The 27500-nt window shown below is 41.5% G+C and overlaps 1 long non-coding RNA gene across 1 annotated transcript; it reads left to right on the plus strand.

The window, feature by feature from the left end:
* Positions 1 to 6219: 6219 nt before the first annotated feature.
* On the plus strand, positions 6220 to 19173 carry LOC129715259 (uncharacterized). The gene is made up of 4 exons (XR_008726466.1): positions 6220 to 6487; positions 8768 to 8871; positions 16459 to 16549; positions 17587 to 19173. It is a non-coding gene; the product is annotated as an uncharacterized LOC129715259 (long non-coding RNA).
* The last annotated feature ends 8327 nt before the right edge of the window (positions 19174 to 27500 follow it).

Consider the following 27500-nt stretch of genomic DNA (forward strand, 5'->3'; position numbering starts at 1 on the left):
TAGGCATTGACTACAAATATAATGATATATGTCATATAATGATGCCATGAGAACACTGCTAAGGAAACCTAGATGGTGTAGTGTTAGTAACATGTTTGTGGCTGCAGGAGTCAGTACTTTAGAAGCTATCCTATGAAAGGTATATGACTTTCATATGAAGAAAGACTGGATCGACTCGGCTTGTACTCGCTAGAATTTAGGAGATTGAGGGGGGATCTTATAGAAACTTACAAAATTCTTAAGGGGTTGGACAAGCTAGATGCAGGAAGATTGTTCCCGATGTTGGGGAAGTCCAGGACAAGGGGGTCACAGTTTAAGGATAAGGGGGAAGACTTTTGGACCGAGATGAGAAAAACATTTTTCACACAGTGGTGAATCTGGGGAATTCTCTGCCACAGAAGGTAGTTGAGGACAAAGTTCATTGGCTATATTTAAGAGGGAGTTAGATGTGGCCCTCGTGGCTAAAGGGATCAGGGGGTATGGAGAGAAGGCAGATACAGGATACTGAGTTGGATGATCAGCCATGATCATATTGAATGGCGGTGTAGACTCGAAGGGCCGAATGGCCTCTACTCCTGCACCTATTTTCTATGTTTCTATATGTATTTGCAGGATAAATTACTCTAAAAATGTAATTATTGTGGCCTTGTCAAACATAAGGTTTGGCACTACACGCTACGAATCACAGTTGTGGAGACACTGGTATCATTGTCTCGTTATAGGACATTGATCATTCTTTTATTCTGGATTTTAATTCATGTATTGTGTTTTGTTTTTAATATATAATTTATGATGCTTTTATAAGTGATATACTAAGATTTTATATGTTCTTTATGATCTTTTTTTAATATGCATTGCATTTTTTATGCAATGTTGCCCCATGTTCATAGCAAAAGGATTTGAGTATAGGAGCAGGGAGGTTCTACTGCAGTTGTACAGGGTCTTGGTGAGACCACGCCTGGAGTATTGCGTACAGTTTTGGTCTCCAAATCTGAGGAAGGACATTATTGCCATAGAGGGAGTGCAGAGAAGGTTCACCAGACTGAATCCTGGGATGTCAGGACTGTCTTATGAAGAAAGACTGGATAGACTTGGTTTATACTCTCTAGAATTTAGGAGATTGAGAGGGGATCTTATAGAAACTTACAAAATTCTTAAGGGGTTGGACAGGCTAGATGCAGGAAGATTGTTCCCGATGTTAGGGAAGTCCAGGACAAGGGGTCACAGCTTAAGGATAAGGGGGAAATCCTTTAAAATCGAGATGAGAAGAACTTTTTTCACACAGAGAGTGGTGAATCTCTGGAACTCTCTGCCACAGAGGGTAGTTGAGGCCAGTTCATTGGCTATATTTAAGAGGGAGTTAGATGTGGCCCTTGTGGCTTCAGTGTGTTCACTGTGTGTCCACTGTCCTCCACTGTGTGTCCAGCCATGATCATATTGAATGGCGGTGCAGGCCCGAAGGGCCGAATGGCCTACTCCTGCACCTAATTTCTATGTTTCTATGTCTGGACCTTGAGTCCGAAAAATAAATAAAATAAAAATAAATAAATAATAAATAAGGTTTATTGTTACTTTAAAAAATCTAGTAACTTTCTAATGTACCGACAAACCTAGTTTCTTAATGAGTGTTGATAGGGGAACAGAAAATAACATTTTCAGGACAGAATAATATCGACAGAAAACAATAATATTTCCTCACCTTTCTTTGTTGTTGGGGAACCTGACGAAAGACAGGTTGAGTTGTCCACATCGGCGATTAGAGCAATTTACGCCGAGCTGTAGATGTGGACGCCATGACAGTGTGGGGCAGCCCGGTAAAATGGCGTCGACAACCACCCATGTCATACTACGCTTTTTTCGCTGTGGCGCATCTTGCTCCGCTCTATAATATTTGGTGGACACACAGTGGAGGACAGAGGACACACAGCGGAGGACAGAGGGGACACAGTGGAGTACAGTGGACACGCAGTGGAGGACAGAGGACACACAGAGGAGACACAGTGGAGTACAGCGGACATGCAGTGGAGGACAGAGGGCACACAGTGGAGGACAGAGGACACACAGTGGAGGACAGAGGACACACAGTGGAGGGCAGAGGACACACAGTGGAGGGCAGAGGACACACAGTGGAGGGCAGAGGACACACAGTGGAGGACAGAGGAGACACAGTGGAGGACAGTGGAGACACAGTGGAGGACAGTGGACACATAGTGGAGGATAGTGGACACACAGTGGACACACAGAAGGATAGTGGACACACAGTGGAGGACAGTGGACACACAGTGAAGGACAGTGGACACACAGTGAAGGATAGTGGACACACATTGGAGGACTGGACACACAGTGGAGGACAGTGGACACAGTGGAGGACTGGACACACAGTGAAGGACACAGTGGTCTTCTGCATGTGCTCCCCGTTGAGGCTGCAAGCCCAGATGAGGGGTGTGCTGCCCCACCGGCTGAGGGATTAGGGGATACTCCGGGAGTATTGGCTCCTGAGTGCCACAGTGAGGTGATTCCCCTGGTGGTGGAGGTGCACAGTGGAGGACAGTGGACACACTGTGGCGGGGACCATGGGTGTGGACACACAGTGGAGGTCTTCTGGTCGGATTCCAGACAGGTCCGCTCAATGCCAGCCTCGGTGACTTCCTTCGACTTCATTGTCCCCAATCGGGTTACAGAGGGCGGTGGGAACGTGCGGGAGACTGGCCATTTATCAGGCAGCTTGTCGCAGTCGGTGGTACTGGTACCTGCCCCTGTCACTCCTCCTGCACGTATTTTCTATGTTTCTATGTTTCTCTGATGAGAGGGAATCTTATTGAAACATGTAAGATCATTAAAGGATTGGTCATGTCCAGAGCCACAGTTTAAGAATAAGGGGTAGGCCACTTGGAACGGAGATGGGGGAAAAACTTTTTCACACAGTTTTGAATCTGCGGAGTTCTCTGCCTCAGGAGGCCAATTCTCTGGCTGCTCTCAAGAGAGAGTTGGATAGGGCTCTTAAAGGTAGCGGAGTAAATGGGTATGGGGGGAGGCAGGAACGGGGTACTGATTGGGGATGATCAGCCATGATTAAAATGAATGGTGAAGGGCCGAATGGCCTACTCCTACACCTATTGTGCATTGTCCATTGAATCTGAGAGGTAACTTTTTCACACAGAGGGTGGTGGGTGTACGGAACAAGCTACCAGAGAAGGTAGTTGAGGCTGGGACTATCCCATCGATGAACAAACAGTTGGACAGGTACATGGATAAGACAGGTTTGGAAGGATATGGACCAGCGCAGGCAGGTGGGACTAGTGTAGCTGGGACATTGTTGGCCAATATGGGCATGTTAGGTTGAAGGGCCTGTTTCCTCACTGTATCATTCTATGACGATGGCGCAGCGGTATAGTTGCTGCCTCACAGCGCCAGAGACCCGGGTTCGATCCCGACTACGGCAGTCTGTACGGAGTTTGCACGTTCTCCCCGTGACTGCGTGGGATTACTCCGAGATCTTGTTTCCTCCCACACTCCAAAAACATAGAAACATAGAAAATAGGTGCAGGAGGAGGCCATTCGGCCCTTCGAGCCAGCACCGCCATTCATTGTGATCATGGCTGATCGTGCCCTATCAATAACCTGTGCCTGCCTTCTCCCCATATCCCCATATCCCTTGACTCCACTAGCCCCTAGAGCTCTATCTAACTCTCTCTTAAATCCAGCCAGTGACTTGGCCTCCACTGCCCACTGGCAGGGAATTCCACAAATTCACAACTCTGGGTGAAAAAGTTTTTTCTCACCTCAGTCTCAAATGACCTCCTCTTTATTCTAAGACTGTGGCCCCTGATTCTGGACTCGCCCAACATTGGGAACATTTTTCCTGCAACTAGCTTGTCCAGTCCTTTTATAATTTTATATGTTTCTATAAGATTCCCCCTCATCTTTCTAAACTCCAGTGAATACAAGCCCAGTCTTTTCAATCTTTCCTCGTATGACAGTCCTGCCATCCCAGGGATCAATCTCGTGAACCTACACTGCACTGCCTCAATCACAAGGATGTCCTTCCTCAAATTAGGAGACCAAAACTGTACACAATACTCCAGATGTGGTCTCACCAGAGCCCTGTACAACTGCAGGTATGTAGGTTAATTGGCTGTGTGTGTGTGTGTGTGTTGGTGTGTGTGCGTGTGCGTGTGCGTGTGGGTGTGTGTGTGTGTGTGTGTGTGTGTGTGTGTGTGTGTGTGTGTGTGTGTGTGTGTGTGTGCTAGTGTTTCAATGTGACTTGCCACATGTGACAATGAAGTGTGTCTAAAATTTAAAGACAATTGCCATAATTAAAGCCATATGGCCACTACATAATACAATTTGATTCTCTCCTATAATGTACAAGTTTCTGTAAAGGAAATCTGTACATGGTTGTGAACAGTTAAAAGGCTGTGTGGCCAGGGCAGGTGTTGTATGAAGATTATCCCTAATGCCGGGCTGGATTAATACAGCTTTCCTGGGGCGAGCTGGTGCTGACACAGCAGGTCATCGTTCCCTCCTGACTCCAGCACTCATCATAAGCCACCCAGCCTCCAGTTGGCCTCGGCTCGGAGCGGGAGAGGATGGCTGGGCTGAACGAGCCGCTCTCTGGGGACAGGGAGGATGGCGAGGAGGTGCCAGAGCCCGCTGGAAGCTCCCAGGACCAGCCTCTCAGACGCAGCCTAATCTACTATGTGGACCGAACCTTCCTCTGCTTCCTGGCCTTGCTGCTGCTGTTGCTCAGCCTGGAGGTGTTCTACAAGATCTGGTACCTCACCCCCTGGGCCACCATCTACACCAGCCTCAGGCAGCTGGTACAGTGGCTGTCTGAGTCAGAGGGGCCACAGGCAGAGCTCTGACTGACTGCACGGGTGCTCCAGCCGTGCATAGACTCGCTGCAAGGCAGCTGCAGCGGGAAGAAGAGGCTGCGACCAGCTCTTCTCATTCAGCGTCTACCCTGCAACACCTCAATGAGAGACGCCGTCCAACCTGCCGAGCAGCCAAAGACTGCACAGACCTGACCAAGGCAGCCAGTGAACAGCAACAAGGTTTATTACTGTATCCCTTGCATCCTCTCTCCCACCCCACCCCCCCATGGTATCCGACTAGATTCACTGACCTCCTGATTAATTTTAATGTTTGTAGACCTCGATGTCAACTTCCCCAAAGTTAGTCCGCTGAGTTACTCTAGCACTCTGTGAAACATCACCTATCAACATTCTCCACAGATGCTGCCTGACCCGCTGAGTTACTCCAGCACTCTGTGAAACGTCACCTATCCACATTCTCCACAGACGCTGCCTGACCCGCTGAGTTACTCCAGCATTGTGAAACGTCACCTATCCATGTTCTCCACAGATGCTGCCTGACCCGCTGAGTTACTCCAGCACTCTGTGAAACGTCACCTATCCATGTTCTCCACAGATGCTGCCTGACCCGCTGAGTTACTCTAGCACTCTGTGAAATGTCACCTATCAACATTCTCCACAGATGCTGCCTGACCCGCTGAGTTACTCCAGCACTCTGTGAAACGTCACCTATCCATGTTCTCCACAGATACTGCCTCCACAGATGCTGCCTGACCCTCTGAGTTACTCCAGCACTCTGTGTCTACCAAGGTCTATCACTTTGTTGTGTTCTGTGGGTAACGTCTGTTTGGACAGAAGACAAAGTACCATCAATCTGATTAAAGTGTATTGTTTAAAATCTATATTGCGTGCACGAGTTCATTTTCCCCACTGCCGGAGTTTGCTTGGTCCTGTGATACTTCACACTCCAACACAGGATTACTTGGACTAGGTGCCTCTGGGCATCAGGCTGGCAGTGTACAGGAGCCAGCTGTTCCAAGACCCAGGCAGGTGACCAGCGTCATGATGAGAGAGGATCTTATCGAAAGATATAAGATAATTAGGGGTTTGGACACGCTAGATGCAGGAAACATGTTCCCGACGTTGGGGGAGTCCAGAACCAGGGGCCACAGTTTAAGAATAAGGGGTAAGCCATTTAGAACTGTGATGAGGAAAACCCTTTTCACCCAGAGAGTTGTGAGTCCGGAATTCTCTGCCTCAGAGGGCGGTGGAGGCCGGTTCTCTGGATGCTTTCAAGAGAGAGTTAGATAGGGCTCTTAAAAATAGCGGAGTCGGGGTGTAAGGGGAGAAGGCAGGAACGGGGTATTGATTGTGGATGATCATGGAACACGCGCTTTGTTTCAGGCTAGGTCGAGCTAGGCAGGAACTGGGAACATTGCAGATGCTAGTGTGACCGAAGATTCCCAGGAAGGTTCTTTGGTCTTCTGTGCAATACATGTCGTCGAAACCCACAGCAAGGTCATTGCATTTCGTGAGGAAAGCTTTAAGAGGTCTCAAGAATGTGCACCTAAGTGGATAGAAGTGGAAGAAAGTCTACAAAGCAAAGTCGGTGCTAAGGTCCTACAACACAAACACGACAGCCAAAGACATTGTGAAGCACCTGGAACTGGAAGGTACGATCTAACCTCAGAATTTATAAAAATTAACCCAAACATGACAACTAGTATCATTTTGATGCATATTATTATGTGAGATGTGATATGGTAGTAACTTACAGTCTAAGTCTGATTAACTTTAAGAAGAGGTTGACATTTAATTAATTAAAGTCCATGCACACTTAGGTACGATGAGATGTTATTTTCTGTAGCTATCATTTTATGAATCCACTCGGCTCAACTTGTAATAGAACTTTCAAAACTGGCAACATCTCAAGAAGGGTCTCGACTATTCCTTCTCTCCAGAGATGCCGCCCATCCTGCTGAATTACTCCAGCGTTTTGTGTTTACCTTCGGTTCAAACCATCACCTGCAGTTCCTTCCTGTACAGCTTGCCTATTTAGGTTGCTTGCTATCTAGGTTTAGATTATACCCCGAGACATCCCCATTGCGCACAGGGCGAAGGAACATGTGCAGGAATGCTCAATCTTATCAGATTTTACGTGCATTCATAAAGATGTCCGCGACTATGGTTGCAATAATTGTTAACCCACAAATGCGAGCACCCTAGGTACAGTCAAATTATGACAGTATGATTGATGATTACTGTGAACTTTCAGCACGTTGTCATCTAGTTTTTGCCAGAGAGTGAACTGCAGATTACTGTGCTTGCATACGTTTGAAAGAAACAGACTCTGGAGAAGAAGAATTTGAACACCCAACTGTACTGAAGTAACAATGTTCTCCAAAATGGAGACCGGTCCAAAACCTGATTATTATTGTGAGATTCTTTCATACATCGCGTGTACTGATAAAAAACAAGTAAAAATGCAATGCAACTCAGCAGGTGAGGCAGCATCTATGGAGCGAAGGAAATAGGCGACGTTTTGGGTCGAGACCCTTCTTCAGACTGTTGTGGGGGTGCGAGGGGCGAAAGTAGAAAGGAAGAGGCGGAGACAGTGGGCTGAGGGAGAGCTGGGAATGGGAGGGGAAGGAGGGAGAAAGCAAGGACTACCTGAAATTAGAGAAGCCAATGTTTATACCGCTAGGGTGTAAACTACCCATGCAAAATATGAGGTGCTGTTCCTCTAATTTGCGGTGGGCCTCACTCTGGCCATGGAGGAGGCCCAGGACAGAAAGGTCGGATTCGGAATGGGAGGGGGAGTTGAAGTGCTGAGCCACCAGGAGATCATGTTGGTTATTGCGAACTGAGTGGAGGTGTTGTGCGAAGCGATCGCCAAGCCTGCGCTTGGTCTCACTGAGGTTGATCATACGCTGAATAACCATATTTTTGTTTGGAAGTGGAAAGAGATAATAGAAATTGCATTCATTGCAACGTGTAAAAAGAGTTGAGATACTGTATTATAATTTTGCCGCATGTCATTGTGGTATATATTATGTCTTGATTGGTTAATATGTTTAGTTTGTGGCTTTATTTGAAGCAGAAATAATACGTGACTGCTTCATTGACCATAATTCCGAATGGACTTCGTCCAAGCACATTATCGCACGTGTCATGCAAGCCATCTTAAATGACCACCTAAACTGTGATTTGGCAACCTAAAAACCTACCGAGGTTGCCCAGCTGGCAACAGGGGGAAAAAGTTAAGCGAGAGCCCTACTTTAGCACTTCCTTTGTCAGTGCACAATTATCCTTCACCAGACTCCTGTCCAATTCACAGAGATTTACACTCTCCCACCTGGTCCACAGCAAAGATAGGCTACTCCTGCGAAATGCAATGGGCTGACGTGTTGTACGCTACAGAGGGGATCCTGGGCATTTCTCCCCGCCCATTTTAGTAACCGGAACCTACCCGACTCGCAGTGTGATCAACGTTGCCGGGGAACAGTTTGTGTGTGTGATTCTGTCATAATTCTGCAGTTCATACTTCTGTTAATTTCTTGTCAAGAATAAAATTTGACTCTGGTAATTGTCTTTTTTAATGTTTTTTTAAATCATTTCTTTTTAAATGGCTGATAGGCTGTGTTTGAGTTGATTTTAGAGTAACCGGAACCTACCTGCCCTGCAGTGTAATCAACGTTGCAGGGGAACAGCTTTTGTGCGTGATATAGGGTTAGATTCATCATTCTGTTAGTTCATAATTCTGTTAATTCTTGTTAAATAAAATGTTTATAAACACATACATGAATGTGATATAAATGTATATAATCATATAACACACACAATTATATTTATTCTGATTTTTCAGATTCAGATTCAAGTTTAATTGTCATTGTCAGTGTACAGTACAGAGACAACGAAATGCATTTTATATCCAATGATGAACTTTATTTCAGACTAGACGTGAGTGATTACGTGAAGAAGGCCGTCCAGGCGCACTCGCGTCATCTCGTCAGACGCATTGCGTTGTGACCACGGTAGGAGGATGAACCTCCAAGTGGTGAGTGAAAGAAAACTTGAAGTTTGATCTTTATTTTATGAGGTGTTACGTCGAGGGACCACGTGCCCTCCGCTCCCACCCTAATAAGATCAAAGATAAGTTATGTTGTATCACGTAGCTTACTATTATGCGTCGGAGTAGATCATCTGTGATTTCACACCGCTGCTTTGAAGTTTGACACGCATGCGCCTGGACGGCCTTCTTCATGTAGTCCCTCGACGTAACTCCTCATAAAATTAAGATCAAACTTCAAACTGGTAAGTTCTCGTTTAATCTTACTATTCTCTGCCACAGAAGGTAGTTGAGGCCAGTTCATTGGCTATATTTAAGAGGGAGTTAAATGTGGCCCTTGTGGCTAAAGGGATCAGGGGTATGGAGAGAAGGCAGGGATGGGATACTGAGTTGGGTGCAGGCTCGAAGGGCCGAATGGCCTACTCCTGCACCTATTTTCTATGAGCTGTTTGAGAGAATTTAACTTAAAATTAGCTGTAATGATATGGAACCACTGCATTTAGGAGCAAATAAGTGAAATATTAGGGCAACCTAAATCTTTGGCCGTGGTCTTGCTAGGCGCACACCATTACCTTTGACAACCCCTCTGAAATTTTACATCAAACACGGAAGTTGTAGACTATAGGATTAGTGGAGCAACCAGTGAAATCTAACCTTTACCAAGTTGGATGATCAAGGCCATGATTTTCATAATTGACTTGGCGGTGCAGGGGCTCTTAAAAGGGGGGGCTGAATGGGGGCCTACTCATTGCACCTGGTTTTTTCTAGGTTTCTAATCTTCTTGGCTACATATCTAATATATTAAAAAGTGGCATGGTATATTTTTAATACCATTTTTATTGATACTATTTACAACATTATACTAATAAAAGGTATATTATATATTAAAATAATAAATATGTAAATTCGAAAAAAATACATGGAATTGAAAGAAATGAGGTTCAGCCAAAACTTGCCCCATCTGGATGAAACAATAAATACTCTGAATGAACAGTACATGCGTTGAGTGTTCTTTAGGAAGAAAAAAGCCCCGCCTTGCTTTCCCAAAACGCGATTTCTTCTCATCGTTCTTGTTATTATTGTTAACCATGGACAAATAAATATACAAAAGGCATGATAATATATATGATAAAAAAAAATGAAAATATATAAATTCTAAAAAAAAAAAAAAAAAACTATCAATTTGGGAAAACGACACATCTTGAAACGATAATATACTGTAATTAATTGCATAAGAATAGGAAAGGCCCCGCCTTGCTCCAAAACGCGATTCTTTTATTGTTCCTTCTTTTAACACCACTTTAAGCCTAGCCGAACGATCTTAATTGCAACAGAACAGAGTGTTAAAACCACGCAGCAATAAAGATGTCTGAATCAATAGCCAGGCTTTTTCCACATCAGCTGACACTATGCAAGAATAAGCACAATTCACAACATATCTATACTCTATAAAACTGGGGGTAATCATTCAGATTCAGCCATAAAACAGAAAAGATTTGTTTCAGCAACCATTTGGTTAGAAGAAAGTGAACAAGGAAGTGGCTTTAAACCATTAAAACCAGATTGGTTTTTGTATTCTAGCCCTCATGAAATAAATACTAGCAATGCATTCGCCTTCCATTTCTACTGATTCAACTTGCAAAAGTTAAACTGTCTGGGGAATCCTGCACCAGCATTCCAGAGTTCCTTTGCGCCTCCGATTTTCTGGATTTCTCTCCCCATTATGAAAATAGTCTACACCTTTATTCTGCCTACCAAAATGCATGACTCCACACTTTGCTTACATTATAATTACATCTGCCACTTCTCTGCCAATTCTCCCACCTGTACCAAGTCCTTCTGCAGTCCCTGCACTCCACTGTTCAGTGCTCCAGTACCACCCAGATTTTTGAATCCTACTGAAAATGTTGTTTTAAACTTTGTGAATTTGAGAGACCAGTGACATTTCGAAGTTGGGTTAGTATGAAGCCAGAAGAAACATCAAAGACCTGTGATAATATGTGGCCTTGGTGGTATGTTTTGTGTGTTGGTCTTTGTGACCCACCTGAACAGGCTAAAATCCAAAAGTCAAGTGGAGCAGGGATCAGCCACAAAGTATCAGAGTCACAGCCAGACGTCCGTCCATCCCAAGATTGACAACAGCAACTCACTGAAGCTTCAATAGCATCACCGTAAAGTACAAGGGCAGAAGGTTCATTCATGCCCTCAAGTCAAATGCTACTGATTTTGAAATCTTACCTGGTTTGGATTTTCGGCAGCTTAAATTCCTGCATGGGGAGCCTCCCATTGGCCAGCTTGCGAGCCACCACTACCTCCTTTACCTCTCCCCAAGGTTTTAACTTTCCTATAAAACAAAATTAGTACTTTAATAAGGAGGCATAATTAGTCAATGTGAAGGTTTTCAAATGCAGCTAGAGTCAACATTAAACACATTCATTATGAATACCAGGTACTAGCAGATTACTGTCATATGATTTTTAATACGTCCTTAACAGAAACAAAAAGGTTTTAAGGAGACTTGATGCTGATAATTATAAGTGTTCAGATCAAGATAAACTTATCATTGGTAAATGTGTCAACACGAGCCTATAAATTTAAATGAATTTACTAACAAGTGGAATTCAGGAACGTTGCTAAACAATTTGAGGCCAACCTCAATTTGAGGCCAACCTGCCCAAATAACCATGGTAAAGCAATACCCAACATGTTTCCAAATCATTTGCAGATACTATCGCAACATTCAAGAAACATTTAGACAGGCACATGGCATACGCAGGCAGGTAGCACATTTTATTTAGTGCGGGCATGTTGGGCCAAAGGGAGTTTCCATACTGTACGACCATGACCACATTGACCTCAGTGATCAGTGCTATTCAATCCTTTCCAAATGCCGAAGGTTCCAATTGAACATTAACGGTCAGATGCACTTTTCCTGCAAGTTGTAAGCAGAACTATACAAACCTCCCATAAAATAAATTTCAGGTAAGCCGACCTAGATGGGGTCCCATTCATAACCCTGATGGTTTAAACAGGTTCTCTCTCAAATTTCAAAAGTGCCAAATCTCACAAAAAGTGGTTCTACATTCAGACGAGAAATGAATCAAATTAAGAACAGGGAGGAGATGTCTGGAGAGTGGTGGCACCAAAATCCTTCTCCACTTAAGGAATCACAAGAAGGCACTCCCATTACTACAGGAAGTCTGCAGACAACCCTTACCAAGGCAACCGTCACTGCTCTTCAAAAGGCTCTGCTGGCCCTCGGTCCCCTCCGGGATGATGCCAACCCACAAAATTAAACCCCCCCACCAAAAGTAACATTGACTACTGGAAAAAGGTAAATAGATTCAAATACCTTAGAAATGTTGTTTCAATGCAGATTCCATTATAGCTTTAACTAAATTAAGTGAATCATGTGGTGCCCTATGTGGGATTCTAGAATCCTAAATAACGACCCACTTTAGCAATACGCTTACTCTCTGACCTCAAGATAATCTATCCAACGGGTCACGTGAAGCAATGCATACCAACCTGTGTGTGGCTGTAGGGGAGAGGTCGACGCAAACTGGCTTGCAGATCAAAACTTTTAATGGCTCCCCATGTAACACTCGTGCAGAACTTGAATGGAACGGTTGAAGGCAAGCCTTGAAGCAACAAAAAATGTTAAATGGAACAGTGCAACATAATCTTTCAAGTTTTTACTCTTTTAACAGAAGTGTTTTATGGATAAATTCTGCAGACAGAAATCACTTAAGAGCCCTAGTATCTGTAATAGTTTATTCCACAATCTGCTGCAGCTGAATATCCTCCCCCTCCAGTCTACCCTCTCCGCTGAAATTACTGTTGCAAGTAAAGGCAGGTCCAACAGCTCATTTCCCTTTTCAAGATAACCATATAACAATTACAGCACGGAAACAGGCCATCTTGACCCTTCTAGTCCGTGCCGAACACATATTCTCCCCTAGTCCCATATACCTGCGCTCAGACCATAACCTTCCATTCCCTTCCCGTCCATATAACATTCCAATTTATTTTGTAAATGATAAAAACGAAAACCTGCCTCCACCACCTTCACTGAAGGCTCATTCCACACAGCCCACCACTCTCTGAGTAATAGAAAGAAGTTCCCCCCTCCATGGCCACCCCTAAAACTTCGGTCCCTTAATTCTCAAAGTCATGCCACCCCCTGTTTGAATCTTCCCCTACATTCTCAGTGGGAAAAAGATTGCGACATCCCACGTCAACTCTGTCTATCCCTCTCATCATCTTTTTAAGAACCTCTATCAAGTCCCACCCCCCTTAACCTTTTCTGCTCTCCAAAAGAATAAAGCCCTAACTTGTTTCAACCTTTCTCTGTAACTTAGTAGTTTGCTGAACAAAAAAACCCAAGGCAACCCCAAAACATTCTAGTAAATCTCCTCTGTACTCTCTCTATTTTGTTGACATCCTTCCTATAATTAACATAGGTCCAAAATTGTACAAACACCCTACCCAGAAATTGGCCTCACCAATTGCCTTGTACACTTTTTAACATTACATCCCAACTTCTAATACTCAATGCTCTGATTTATAAAGCACCAGCCAACCAAAAGCTTTCTTTACCCACCCTATCTACATGAGATTTCCATGCTTTCCGTGGCACTGTGCACAGTTAAAGGCCCACATTATACTTTCTTCCAGACAAATCTCTTCTACAACCAGATTCCACGTTCATGTAGCGTGCCCTTCTAAGTACCATTCATACATTTACAGCACAAAAACGGCCTCTTGACCCTTTCTATTCCATTTAACCATTACACCTATTCCATAGCGCTCAGGGACCATAAGCTGCCATGCCCATTCCCGTATATAACTATCCAATTTATTTTAAATGATAAAAACGAAACTGCCTCAACCACTTCCACAGGAAGCTCCTTCAACAAAGCTACCACTCTCTGAGTAAAGAAGTACCCCCTCATGTTACCCCTAAACTTTTCCCTTAATTCTCATTGTCATGTCCCCTTGTTTGAATCCAACCTACTCTATATTGGGAAAAGCTTTTCCACGTCTCTATCCCTCTCATCATTTTAAAGACCTCTATCAAGTCCCCCCTTAACCTTCTGCGCTCCAGAGAATAAAGACCTAACTTATTCAACCTATCTCTGTAACTTAGTTGTTGAAACCCAGGCAACATTCTAGTAAATCTCCTCTGTACTATCTCTATTTTGTTGACATCCTTCATATAATTAGGCGACCAAAATTGTACACCATACTCCAGAATTGGCCTCACCAATGCCTTTTACAATTTTAACATTACATCCAAACTTCTATACTCAGCTTTCTGATTTATAAAGGCCAGCACACCAAAAGCTTTCTTTACCACCCTATCTACATGAGATTCCACTTTCAGGGAACTGTGCACAGTTATTCCCAGATCCCTCTGTTCACCTGCATTCTTCAATTCCCTACCATTTACCATGTACGTCCTATTTTGATTTGTCCTGCCAAGATGTAGCACCTCAAACTTATCAGCATTAAACTCCATCTGCCATCTTTCAGCCCACTCTTCCAACTGGCATAAATCTCTCTGTAGACTTTGAAACTCTACTTCATTACCCGCAACCCCACCTATCTTAGTATCATCTGCATACTTACTAATCCAATTTACCACACCCTCATCCAGATCATTGATGTACATGACAAACAACAGTGGACCCAACACAGATCCCTGTGGCACCCCACTCGTCACTGGCCTCCAACCTGACAAACAACCATCCACCATTACTCTCTGGCATCTCCCATTCAGCCACTGTTGAATCCATCTTGTTACTCCACCATTAATACCCAACCATTGAACCTTTTTAACCAACCTTCCATGAGGAACCTTGTCAAAGGCCTTACTGAAGTCCATATACACAACATCCACTGCTTTTACCCTCTTCAATTTCCCGAGTAACATCTTCAAAAAATTCAAGAAAATTAGTCAAATATGACCTTCCAGGCACAAATCCATGTTGACTGTTCCTAATCAGACCCTGTTTATCCAGATGCTTATATATATTATCTCTAAGTATTCTTTCCATTAATTTGCCCACCACTGACGTCAAACTAACAGGCCTATAATTGCTAGGTTTACTCTTAGACCCCTTTTTAAACAATGGAACAGCATGCGCAGTACGCCAATCCCCCGGCACTATTCCCATTTCTAATGACACTTGAAATATTTCTGCCCCTGCTATTTCTACACTAACTTCCCTCAATGTCCTAGGGAATATCCTGTCCGGACCTGGAGACTTATCCACTTTTATATTTCTCAAAAGTGTCAGTACTTCCTCTTCTTTGAATCTCATAGTTTCCATAGCTACTCTACTTGTTTCCCTTACCTCACATAATTCAATATCCTTCTCCTTGGTGAATACCGAAGAAAAGAAACTGTTCAATATCTCCCCCATCTCTTTTGGCTCTGCAGATAGTTGTCCACTCTGACTCTCTAATGGACCAATTTTATCCCTTGTTATCCTTTTGCTATAAATATAGCGGTAGAAACCCTTCGGATTTACTTTTACCTTACTTGCCAAAGCAACCTCATATCTTCTTTTAGCTTTTCTAATTTCTTTCTTAAGATTCTTTTTACATTCTTTATACTCCTCAAGCACCTCATTTACTCCATTCTGCCTATAATTATTGTAGATCTTCCCCTTTTTCCGAACCAAGTGTCCAATTTCCCTTGAAAACCATGGCTCTTTACAATTTTTACGATTTCCTTTCAACCGAACAGGGACATAAAGATTCTGTACTCTTAAAATTTCACCTTTAAATGTACTCCATTTCTCTTCCACATCTTTCCCATAAAACAAACTGTCCCAATTTACTCCTTTTAAATCCTTTCGCATCTCCTCAAAGTTAGCCTTTCTCCAATCAAAAATCTCAACCCTAGGTCCAGTTCTGTCCCTCTCCATAATTATATTGAAACTAATAGTATTGTGATCACTGGACCCGAACTGTTCCCCAACGCATACCTCTGCCACCTGACCCGTCTCATTTCCTAACAGGAGGTCCAGCACCGCCCCTTTTCTAGTAGGTACTTCTATGTATTGCTGCAAAAAACTATCCTGCACACATTTTACAAACTCCAACCCATCCAGCCCATTTACAGAATGTGTTTCCCAGTCTATGTGTGGAAAATTGAAATCTCCCACAATCACTACCTTGTGCTTACTACTAATATCTGCAATCTCCTTACATATTTGCTCTTCCAATTCTCGCTTCCCATTTGGCGGTCTATAATACACCCCTATAAGTGTTTCTACCCCTTTCCCATTTCTCAGTTCCACCCAAATAGCCTCCCTAGATGAGCAATCCAATCTATCCTGCCAAAGCACTGCTGTAATATCTTCCCTGATAAGCAATGCAACACCTCCTCCTCTTGCCCCTCCAATTCTATCACACCTGAAGCAACGAAATCCTGGAATTTGCCCAAAAGGGAGCGATATGGGAACCCAACTTGTCATTAATAAGTCTTAAATAGCAAGTGCTGAGATATTTAACACTGCTGAGATGTTACATGCAATAAAAAAAACACATTATCCTTGTTACCAGCACATTCCGGAGTTTTGTCGTGCTGTTCGGATTTGTTGATTAGCGAAGACAATCCAAGCTTTCATGCAAGAGAACATATAAACATAAGTTGGTAAGTGCCACAATATAGCCATGCAATAACCATCTCCAGAGTCTAACCACCTATCAAAAATGTGAGTAAGTACCCTTAATGTGGTTTGAAAATGAAAATATGGTTAGTTTGAAGTAAAAAAGCACTGCCTGCAAATGGTTGTTTGGATTGAGGTAAAAAGGCACTCTCTCTTCCCCCCTCTCTCTACCTATCTCTCTCCCTTTCCCCTCTCTCTCTCCCCATCCCCCCCCTTTCCTCCTCCCCGCCTCTCTTCTCCCCTCCCCCACCGTCTCTCCCCTAAACCCCCTTCCCGTCCACACCCTTCCCTCCCCCTGCTCCCCAACTCTCCCCCTGCTCCCCAACTGTCCCCCTCCCCTCCACACCCTACCCTCCACCCTCCCTCCTTTCCCTGCTCCCCACCTCACCCCCTCACTCTCACCCTCTCTCTCTCCTCCCCCATCTTTCCCCACTCACCCACCCTCCCTCTTCTCTTCCTCTCCACCCCCTCCCACTCTTGCCCCTCTCTCTGTGTCTGTCTCTCTCTCTGCCCTAACTCTCTACCCCTGCCCCCCTCCCCCCCTCTCTAGATGTGACTGCAAGTTGGGGGCTATGCGTCAGTAGGTAGTGTGGTTATGGGGTAAAAGGAGCAAATTAATAATATTAATATAATATGGGGGTAATTAGCGTGAGTGTGGGGGGGGGGGGAGATAGTTAGTGTGTGTGATGCTGCATGCCAGCTCCCCCACAACCGCACTTGGTCTAGTATATATGTGTGTGTCCCTGGAGAGAAGTAAATGGAGCACCGTTCAGTCGAGATCTTAATCAGGCTGAAATGTCACCCGTAATGTCACCCATTCATTCTCACCAGAGATGCTGTCTGTCCCGCTGAGTTACTTCAGCATTTTGTGTATCTTTGCTTTAAACCAGCATCTGTAGTTCCTTCCTACACATGTTGCTTGAATGTTGCGTGGCAGTGGGCATGTGCACGGCTGCACATGAACACAATGTTGTGCTGAATTTTCCACTCATCTTTTGCATCTCTCTTTTTTTAAACACAGGCAGATAAGATCACAAAACTTCTGAATGATAAGTCATCGATCGACATCACTGAACGATGGGACATGGTAAATCAAAACTTGTTTTGGTTAATTTTAAAGAAACATGCTCTTAAAATTGCAAAGTGATCCGAGATGTTGTACGGTGTACGCCAGCAATGGTACAAGAAAATATACTTTATGGATAGGTTACTAAACCCATATTTGTTATTTTATTTGGAAAAAAAGATTTGCAAATGACTTTAAATCTCATGCAGAAATAAAAGTTATAATCAAACATCCAGGCTTTAATTCTTAACTAAAGCAGAAATGCATTTTCAAGATTCTAATTCAAAATTAGCCAAAGTTCAATTTAAACATTGCTGTTCTGTTCCACGACTCTTCCGTGCTGGTTCCATGTAGTTCTCAATTCTCTGATCTTTGTCCTTGTCTATTGTAACGATTCAAATCAATAGATATGAGCTCCCTATTAAGTAGCTTCTAAGTTATTAGTGATATAAATACAGATTTCTAGTATGTGTGTATCCTTGGCAAGCATACCTTTAATTTTCCATCTTTGATGAGCCTCAAAGGTGACCTGAGCAGATATTCTTGCAGTGCTTTTAGGATTTATTTTGACCCAGAGTTAATAAATATATTTCCACGACAGGTGAATGCAGGTGCCAATCCCGCACTTGAAAGTGAACGTGCTGGTAACATGGGTAATGTGTTTTTTTAAATTGCATGTAACATCTCAGCAGTGTTAAATATCTCAGCACTTGCTATTTAAGACTTATTAACGACAAGTTGGGTTCCCATATCACTCCCTTTTGGGCATCTTGAAAAGGGAAATGAGCTGTTGGACCTGCCTTTACTTGCGACAGTAATTTCAGCGGAGAGGGTAGACTGGAGGGGGAGGATATTCAGCTGCAGCAGATTGGGGAATAAACTATTATAGATACTAGGGCTCTTAAGTGATTTCTGTCTGCAGAATTTATCCATAAAACACTCACTTCTGTTAAAAGAGTAAAAACTTGAAAGATTATGTTGCACTGTGCCATTTAACTTTTAAAGCCCCTTACCAGTTCAGCGCCAAACGGGGAGCAAGATTTGATCTCAAAGCCAGCTTGCGGAAGACTCTCCCCTATACACCACATTTTGGTTAGTATGCATTGCTACTGGTAACCCTTTGGATAGATTATCTTGAGGTCAGAGAGTAAGCGTATTGCTAAAGTGGGTCGTTATTTAGGATTCTAGAATCCCGCATAGGGCACCACATACTCAAAATCAATTCAATGTCATTACCACTTTCTAAATGATTCACTTAATTTAGTTAAAGCTATAATGGAATCTGCATTGAAACAACATTTTTAAGGTATTTGAACCTATTTACCTTTTTCTAGTAATCATTGTTACTTTTGGTGGGGGGGTTTGATTTTGTGGGTTGGCATCATCCCGGAGGGGACCGAGGGCCAGCAGAGCCTTTTGAAGAGCAGTGAGCCATCGTATCACCCTCAGCAGAGGGGAGCATTGGTGACCAGGACCGGGCTGGTGAAGAACAGGGGTCACTGGCTGAACTATCATCCAGAGCTGTGAAAGATGTCCTGGACCCTATCCCCCATACGCAACACCGGCCAATCACCATAACCATCCGATCCGCTCTCCAAGCAACAACCGTCCATGCTTTGCTAGCAGTCGCAAATCTTTTAGCTCCGCTGAAAAAATCGCGATTTTTCGCGTTAAAATCGGGTCTGGAGGTCGGGACCGATTTTAAAGACTTACCGGAGTTTCATGTCGCGGTGCTGATGACGTCATCAGTAAGCGCCGTGGATTTAACGGAGGGAAAATCACTTTAAATGAAAAACACATCTTCAGGTCAGAGCCCACAGAGGAAAGTGACAAAACAACTGCTGAAGACTCAGGAACATCAAGAAACTGCAAAACTAACCTCTGGAGTGGATTCTGGAATGACTACACGATCTAAGACTGAGTTGATCACAAAAGAGAAAACTGAAATGGAGGAATTAAGGAACTCGGTAAGAGATTTGAAAGATGATGTGAAAGCTGGAAATTTAAACTTGATTGCTGGTAATGAAAAAATACTCGCGGGCATTGGTGCTCTGCAAAAAAAAGTTGATGATGTGCAAGAAGAGCTAACGGGGAAAATTACTAAGGTGGCAGAAGAGTCCACAAAGATGTTTGAGGCTGTGCATGAAACTATTTCCGCAAATGCAATTGCAGTGAAAGATTTGGAAGCTGTTGTGGAAGAGATGGCTGGAGAAATGGAGGCAATGAAGTTAGAACTAGACAGCCTCAAGAGCCAATTTACAAAAGTATCTGATAAATGTGTTGAACTAGAAGCTCGCTCAAGACGTCAAAATATACGAATACGTGGAGTGAAAGAGGGAGCTGAGGGGGAAAACGCTCGTGAGTTCACTGCCAAGTTAATCAAACATGTACTCAATTTACCTGAGACACCAGTAATTGAAGAAGCACATCGACTACCTAGATTTAAATCAAGATTTCAAGGAGAACAAGCCTACCCACGACAGATTATAGTCAAACTTCGGGATATCCCAACAGTGGAAGCGCTGATGAAAAAAATTAAACACGGAGAGAAGATGATGTATGGAAATGATTCTATTAAACTTCTACGGGACTACCCTTATGAGATTGTGCAAAAGAGAAGAAAGTTCTCACAGACCAGAGAAGCTCTCTACGGTGTCAAGGGCGTCATATGTGGAGTGTTTTATCCGGCTAGGATGCGTATCACTTTCAAGGGAATCTCAAAAACATTCACTAACCCGGTAGAATCCCTTAAATACGCTCAAGAAATCGTGGCTGAGGCAGCAACAAAAGAAGATTGATCACCAGACGTCATGAACTAATTAATGTGCTTATTCCCCCAACAAGAATATTAGTAGAAAAGAGAAAAAAGTGAATAACACCAAGCTTTAAAATGGCTATTCGTAACAGATTTTACACGAGACTTGTCTAGACATTATAATCTTCTCTCGAATTTAATTCAAGGACATGCGATGCTTAAACCAGGAAATACTGATAACAGAAGAATGCAGATCTGCTGAAGCTGAGAGAGAGTGAAAAACATCACATGGCTTACATACTATGACAGACTCTTACAAAGTATAGAGAATTATTAGTAATTAATAACTAACAATACTAATACATAAACTGATATTGATAAATATGTGTTATAAAGCAGACAACATTGTAATCTCACAGGTTCCGCAGCTCGAGTGGGGAGGGGAAGAGACTCAGGCACCTGGCTTAATTCCAGGAGCCTGACTCTGGTTAACCCTTTCAACGAACAGCTCACTCTTAACAATACTAAAACCAATTACAAATAGTTAAGAGATAAAGAGAGAGGAATATATGTAACTGAATACTTGATTAGATTTGATAAGTCGGAATGAATATATATATATATATATATACTGCAATGGGGTGAAATAGAACTGATTTGGAAACGGTACCTACCCCCTATGTTATGAGTAATAAAGTCAGCGGGGCTAACCTCATAACAGCTACGCCGGAAGCAATATTGATGTCGTATCCCACAGACGAGTGGGCCACTCACTACGGTGTCGGAAATCCAGACACCGTACATTTATTCTATATACTTTTTTTTTTTATCACAATATGTCACATTTATGTGTTTTTTTTTCAAGGACAATCGCAGAGGGGAACTACCAAGAAAGTCTATAATATAAATGCTTCCAAAATAACCAGAGTCCTGAGGTATGGATGCACCATAATAAGTAAGGTCATTAAAATTGGTAAAAATGTATGACGACAATCAAAGGAAAATGGGAGGAGTCACACTATGTAGTTGGAATATAAGGGGTATTAATGAACCTATTAAAAGGGGCAAGATACTAGCTCAGTTGAAAGCATACAACACGGACATTTCGTTCCTACAGGAAACGCATCTTAAACATCAAGATCAGACGAGATTGAGGGCTAACTGGATAGGCCAAACATTTCACTCTTCATTCACTTCTAAATCTAGAGGTACTGCAATTATTTTCCGTAAAGGAATTCCATTTAAATCAAAGAATACTATTTCAGATAAGGAAGGGAGATATCTTATAGTAGCAGGAGAGATCAATAATACGCCAATTACGCTGGTAAATATATATGCGCCCAACTTTGATAACCCTCAATTTTTTAATAAAATTCTGAATATAATTGCAGAATTTAATTATCAAAATGTTATAATTGGAGGAGACTTCAACTGTGTTTTAGACCCTTATTTAGATAAATCGATGCAAAAACAAAAAGGTAATATGAAATCTAAAACCAGTGAACTCTTACATACATATATGGAAAACACAAATATAGCAGATGTATGGAGGATTGCAAATCCGACGGGAAGGGACTACTCGTTCTATTCAACGGTGCATAAAACATATTCACGGATAGACTATTTTCTTGTGGATACAAAATTAATTACACACACTATGAATCCTAAATACCACATTAATGCGATTTCAGATCACTCTCCTTTAACCTTTGTTTTAAAATTAGAAGGAATGTCTATGAATAAATCGTTCTGGAGGTTTAATTCGCAACTTTTAAAAGACCCACAAGGGAGTATATATCTAAAAAAACAGATGGACTTATTCTTTGAGATAAATGATACACCAGATATATCCCCCACGCTATTATGGGAATCCTTTAAAGCATTTATTAGAGGAGTCATTATTTCATTTCAAGCTTATCAAAATAAAAAGAATAAGAAAGAACAAAGACATTTAGAAGAACAAATAAAACAATTAGATACAGATAATGCTAAAGATCCAACTATGGATAAACATAATAAAATCCTATTATTGAAATTCAAGCTGAATAAATTATTGTCAGAGAAAGTTATAACATTATTTCAAGTTACAAAACAAGAACACTTTGAATTCGGGGACAAACCCCACAAACTCTTAGCACGCCAGTTGAAAAAACGGGAAAAAGAGAATGCAATACTAAAGATTAAATCAGATAGTGGGGAATTATTAACACTACCCAAGGATATCAATAAAAGATTCGCTCAATTTTACGAAAATCTATATACATCTAAAACGTCAATAGATAATAATAAAGTTTCAGAATTTCTGGAAAATTGTAACCTTCCAAAATTAGAATTGAGGGAACAAGAGGAACTGGGAGCAACAATTACTTCTAAGGAGATAGAAGACACAATAAAAACACTAAAGAATGGCAAAACACCAGGACCAGACGGATTCAGTAGTGAATTCTATAAAGCCTTTTACGATATAGTTACCCCACGATTACAGAAAATGTATACATACGCTTTTAAAGAGCAAAGCTTACCCGAAACATTAGCAGAATCAACGATCACATTAATACTTAAAAAAGATAAAAACATAGAAGAACCAGGCTCATATAGAGCTATTGCTTTGTTAAATACGGATCAAAAAATAATAGCGAAAACACTAGCCAGTAGACTAAGCAGGTACGTTAGTAGATTAATAAATGGAGATCAAACAGGATTTATACCTAAGAGACACTCATTCAATAATCTGAGACGTTTGCTTAACATAATGCACTCACATAAATCTCACGACCAAGAGTTATCTATTATCTCACTGGACGCAGAAAAAGCTTTTGATCAAGTAGAATGGGATTATATGATTAAAGTATTGCAAAAATTCCAATTGGGAGAAAACTTTATCGCATGGATAAAACTATTATATAACAAACCTACGGCTAGAATATTAACTAATAATATTTTATCCTCGAAATTTGAACTATCAAGGGGCAATAGACAAGGATGCTCATTATCACCGCTGTTATTTGCTTTGATAATTGAACCCCTTGCTGAAAAAATAAGAACACATCCGGATATTTATGGTTATAATACAAAATACTCAAAGAATAAAATATCCCTATATGCCGATGATGTACTACTGTACATCACAAAACCGCAAATTAGTATACCAAACATATTAAATTTAATTGAGGACTTTGGATCCTTTTCGGGATATAGAATAAATTGGAACAAAAGTGAAATTATGTCGATAAAACCAAAAGACTCAACACATCTTCGGAAATTTCCCTTTAAAATAGCTACAGAAAAATTCAAATATTTGGGAATTGAAATTACTAGAAATTACCAGGATATGTTTAAAGCCAATTATAATCCCTTACTCAAGAAATTGAATAATCTGATTAAATTCTGGAAAACACTTCCGATGTCCTTAATAGGCAGAATAAATGCTATTAAAATGGTTTTCTTACCACAAATTCTATACCTATTTCAATCAATACCTATATATCTCCCAAAAAAGTTTTTCAAAAAATTGGACTCAGACATTACAAATTTTATATGGGATTATAAATCCCATAGAATACAAATAGCACACTTTAATAAACGAAAAGAGCTGGGGGGTCTAGCGCTCCCTAATTTTATGTATTATAATTGGGCAGTAAATATTAAAAATATGATTCACCTGCTGGACAATTCTGCACAGCAGGCGGACTGGATGGTAATGGAAAAAGGGGACTGCTTCCCGAGTAATATAGGAGCGACCATCCTCTCACCAATAAATTTGAATAATAAAAATTACAATAAAAATCCAATTATACATAACACAATAAGAACATGGAAACAAATAAAACAGAATTTAAAATTAAGAAACCTATCTCTTTTAATACCAATAGTCAATAATCCATCGTTTAAACCATCAATCATAGACAAATCATTTATACAATGGGAAAGAATGGGAATTAAAACGCTCGAAGATCTGTATGAATTGGGGAATTTACTATCATTTCAACAACTACAACTGAAATATAATTTGAAAAATAACCAATATTTTAAATATCTTCAAATTTGTGATTATCTGAAAAAACACACAAAAGACTATCATAATATGCCTTCCGACTTATTGGATGAAGCAATGAAGACCAAGGCGGAATCAGCTAATTTAATATCGTACCTATATAATATCATTTTAAACATAGAAATACCCACAACAGATGGAATTAGAAAAGATTGGGAACAAGAATTAGCTATAAAAATCTCAAAAGAGACCTGGGATAATCATTTACTACAGGTGCATAAATGTTCGATCAACGTACGACATACGCTCATTCAATTTAAAACATTACATAGATTATACTATTCAAAAACTAAATTAAATAAAATCTTCCCTAATGTTTCACCAATCTGTGATAAATGCCTGTGTCAAGAAGCTACCATAGCGCACTCTTTTGTTTTTTGTATAAAAATCAAAAAATTCTGGTATGAAATATTTGATATTTTTTCAAAATTGATCAAAATAAAACTGGTACCAAAACCAGAATGGATTATCTTCGGAATATCGGAAGGTAACCCTGAATTAAACGTGTTTCAGAAGAATTTATTTAATTACGGGCTAATAATGGGAAAAAAGCTTATACTTAAATTCTGGAAAAATGCGCCGACACCAACAATAAAAATGTGGATATCAAATATGTTTGAAACATTACATCTGGAAGAGATGAGATTCCTCCTAGCCGGTAAAGCAGACCAATTCCAAAAGACGTGGTCTATGTTTCTGGACCTATTACAAGTATGAGGTGCAATAGTCAGGACCTGGTAACGGGAGGTAAAACAACAAAAACAGACTTGGTTGGTAGTCCCCTTTCTGCGGAGTTTAATGTTATAATAGAGCGATTGTTTCTATTTTCTCTTTCTTTCTTTTCTAGGGTCTATTTTCTCACTTTACTTCCTTCTCTAACTTCTTTCCTAAGGGGCTTTCTTTTCCCAACACTCTTGCACTTCACGACTCTCTAGCACTTTCTTTACTTTCCTTACTTCTACCTTTTTCTTAAAGCTCAAAAAAAATGAAGCGGTACAAAAAATGTATTAAGATATATGTGTTGTGTAGGATTGTAATTTACCGTACTTCTAATAAAAATAAAATTAAAAAAAAAAAAAAAAAGTAGGCATGCAGGTGCAGCAGGCAGTGAAGAAGGCAAACATTTTTCACACAGAAAGTGGTGAATCTGTGGAATTCTCTGCCACAGAGGGTAGTTGAGGCCACAGTTCATTGGCTATATTTAAGAGGGAGTTAGATGTGGCCCTTGTGGCTAAAGGGATCAGGGTGTATGGAGAGAAGGCAGGTACAGGATACTGAGTTGGATGATCAGCCATGATCATATTGAATGGCGAATGGTGCAGGCTCGAAGGGCCGAAGGGCCTCTACTCCTGCACCTATTGTCTATATTTCTATGTTTCTATTACAGATTCTTATTTTATATGTTTTTATTTCAACAGTAAAAAGGAGACAGAAAGAGAATAGAAAAGTAACAGAGCGGTGTGTGATACCGAAAGGTGAGACAAGGGAAAGGAGAAAAGAAAGAAAATAGAAAGAAAAGAAGACGAGATAGAAAGCAGAAGAATAAAGGAGAGATAGTTATTTATTCTTCTTGACCACCATTCACCCAATCCTGAAACCGGTCATTTCTACATTTATGTTGCACCATGTGCTTGTAAGAAGTCGACAAATGGAGACGGAATCCTTAACAATTGGTCTACTTTGTCTGTTAGGAGGAATCGCATTTCCTCAAGATGTTGGGTTTCTGACATGTTTGAAATCCACATTTTAAGCGTTGGTATCGATGTATTTTTCCAAAATGGCAGTATAAGTATTTTTGCCGTTATTAAACCATAATTAAACCACAGCTTTCATAGCAAAAGGATTTGAGTACAGGAGCAGGGAGGTTCTACTGCAGTTGTACAGGGTCTTGGTGAGACCACACCTGGAGTATTGCGTACAGTTTTGGTCTTCAAATCTGAGGAAGGACATTATTGCCATAGAGGGAGTGCAGAGACGGTTCACCAGACTGATTCCTGGGATGTCAGGACTGTCTTATGAAGAAAGACTGGATAGACTTGGTTTATACTCTCTAGAATTTAAGAGATTGAGAGGGGATCTTATAGAAACTTACAAAATTCTTAAGGGGTTGGACAGGCTAGATGCAGGAAGATTGCTCCCGATGTTGGGGAAGTCCAGGACAAGGGGTCACAGCTTAAGGATAAGGGGGAAATCCTTTAAAACTGAGATGAGAAGAACTTTTTTCACACAGAGAGTGGTGAATCTCTGGAACTCTCTGCCACAGAGGGTAGTCGAGGCCAGTTCATTGGCTATATTTAAGAGGGAGTTAGATGTGGCTCTTGTGGCTAAGGGGATCAGCGGGTATGGAGAGAAGGCAGGTACGGGATACTGAGTTGGATGATCAGCCATGATCATATTGAATGGCGGTGCAGGCTCGAAGGGCCGAATGGCCTCTACTACTGTACCTAATTTCTATGTTTCTATGTAAGTTGGTGTTCTGTTCCCGTTTTAGGTATCCTGTTCAATATTTTCTATGCATTTGTCAGATCAATCGTTGCTCTGATCAGCAATTTCACCTCCTTTGTCGTTTTTCCTCATCTCAGTCCTAAATGGCCTACCCCTTATTCTTAAACTGTGACTCCTGGTTCTGGACTCCCCCAACATGGGGAACATTTTGCTAGCCTGTCCAATTCCTTAGGAATTTTATGTCCAGAGACACATCCACTGGGCCTCCCTTATCCATTTTACTTGTTACATCCTCACAAATTTCCAGAAGATTAGTCAAGCATGATTTCCCCTTCACAAATCCATGCTGACTTTGGCCAATCCCATCACTGCTTTCCAAATGCGCTGCTATAACCTTTTAGCTACATGGTAAATGGTAGGGAATTGAAGAATGTAGGTGAACAGAGGGATCTGGGAATAGCTGTGCACAGTTCCCTGAAAGTGGAATCTCATGTAGATAGGGTGGTAAAGAAAGCTTTTGGTGTGCTGGCCTTTATAAATCAGAGCATTGATATAGAAGTTGGGATGTAATGTTAAAATTGTACAAGGCATTGGTGAGGCCAATTCTGGAGTATG

The sequence above is a fragment of the Leucoraja erinacea genome, unplaced genomic scaffold (assembly GCF_028641065.1).
Source record: "Leucoraja erinacea ecotype New England unplaced genomic scaffold, Leri_hhj_1 Leri_107S, whole genome shotgun sequence".
NCBI lineage: Eukaryota > Metazoa > Chordata > Chondrichthyes > Rajiformes > Rajidae > Leucoraja > Leucoraja erinaceus.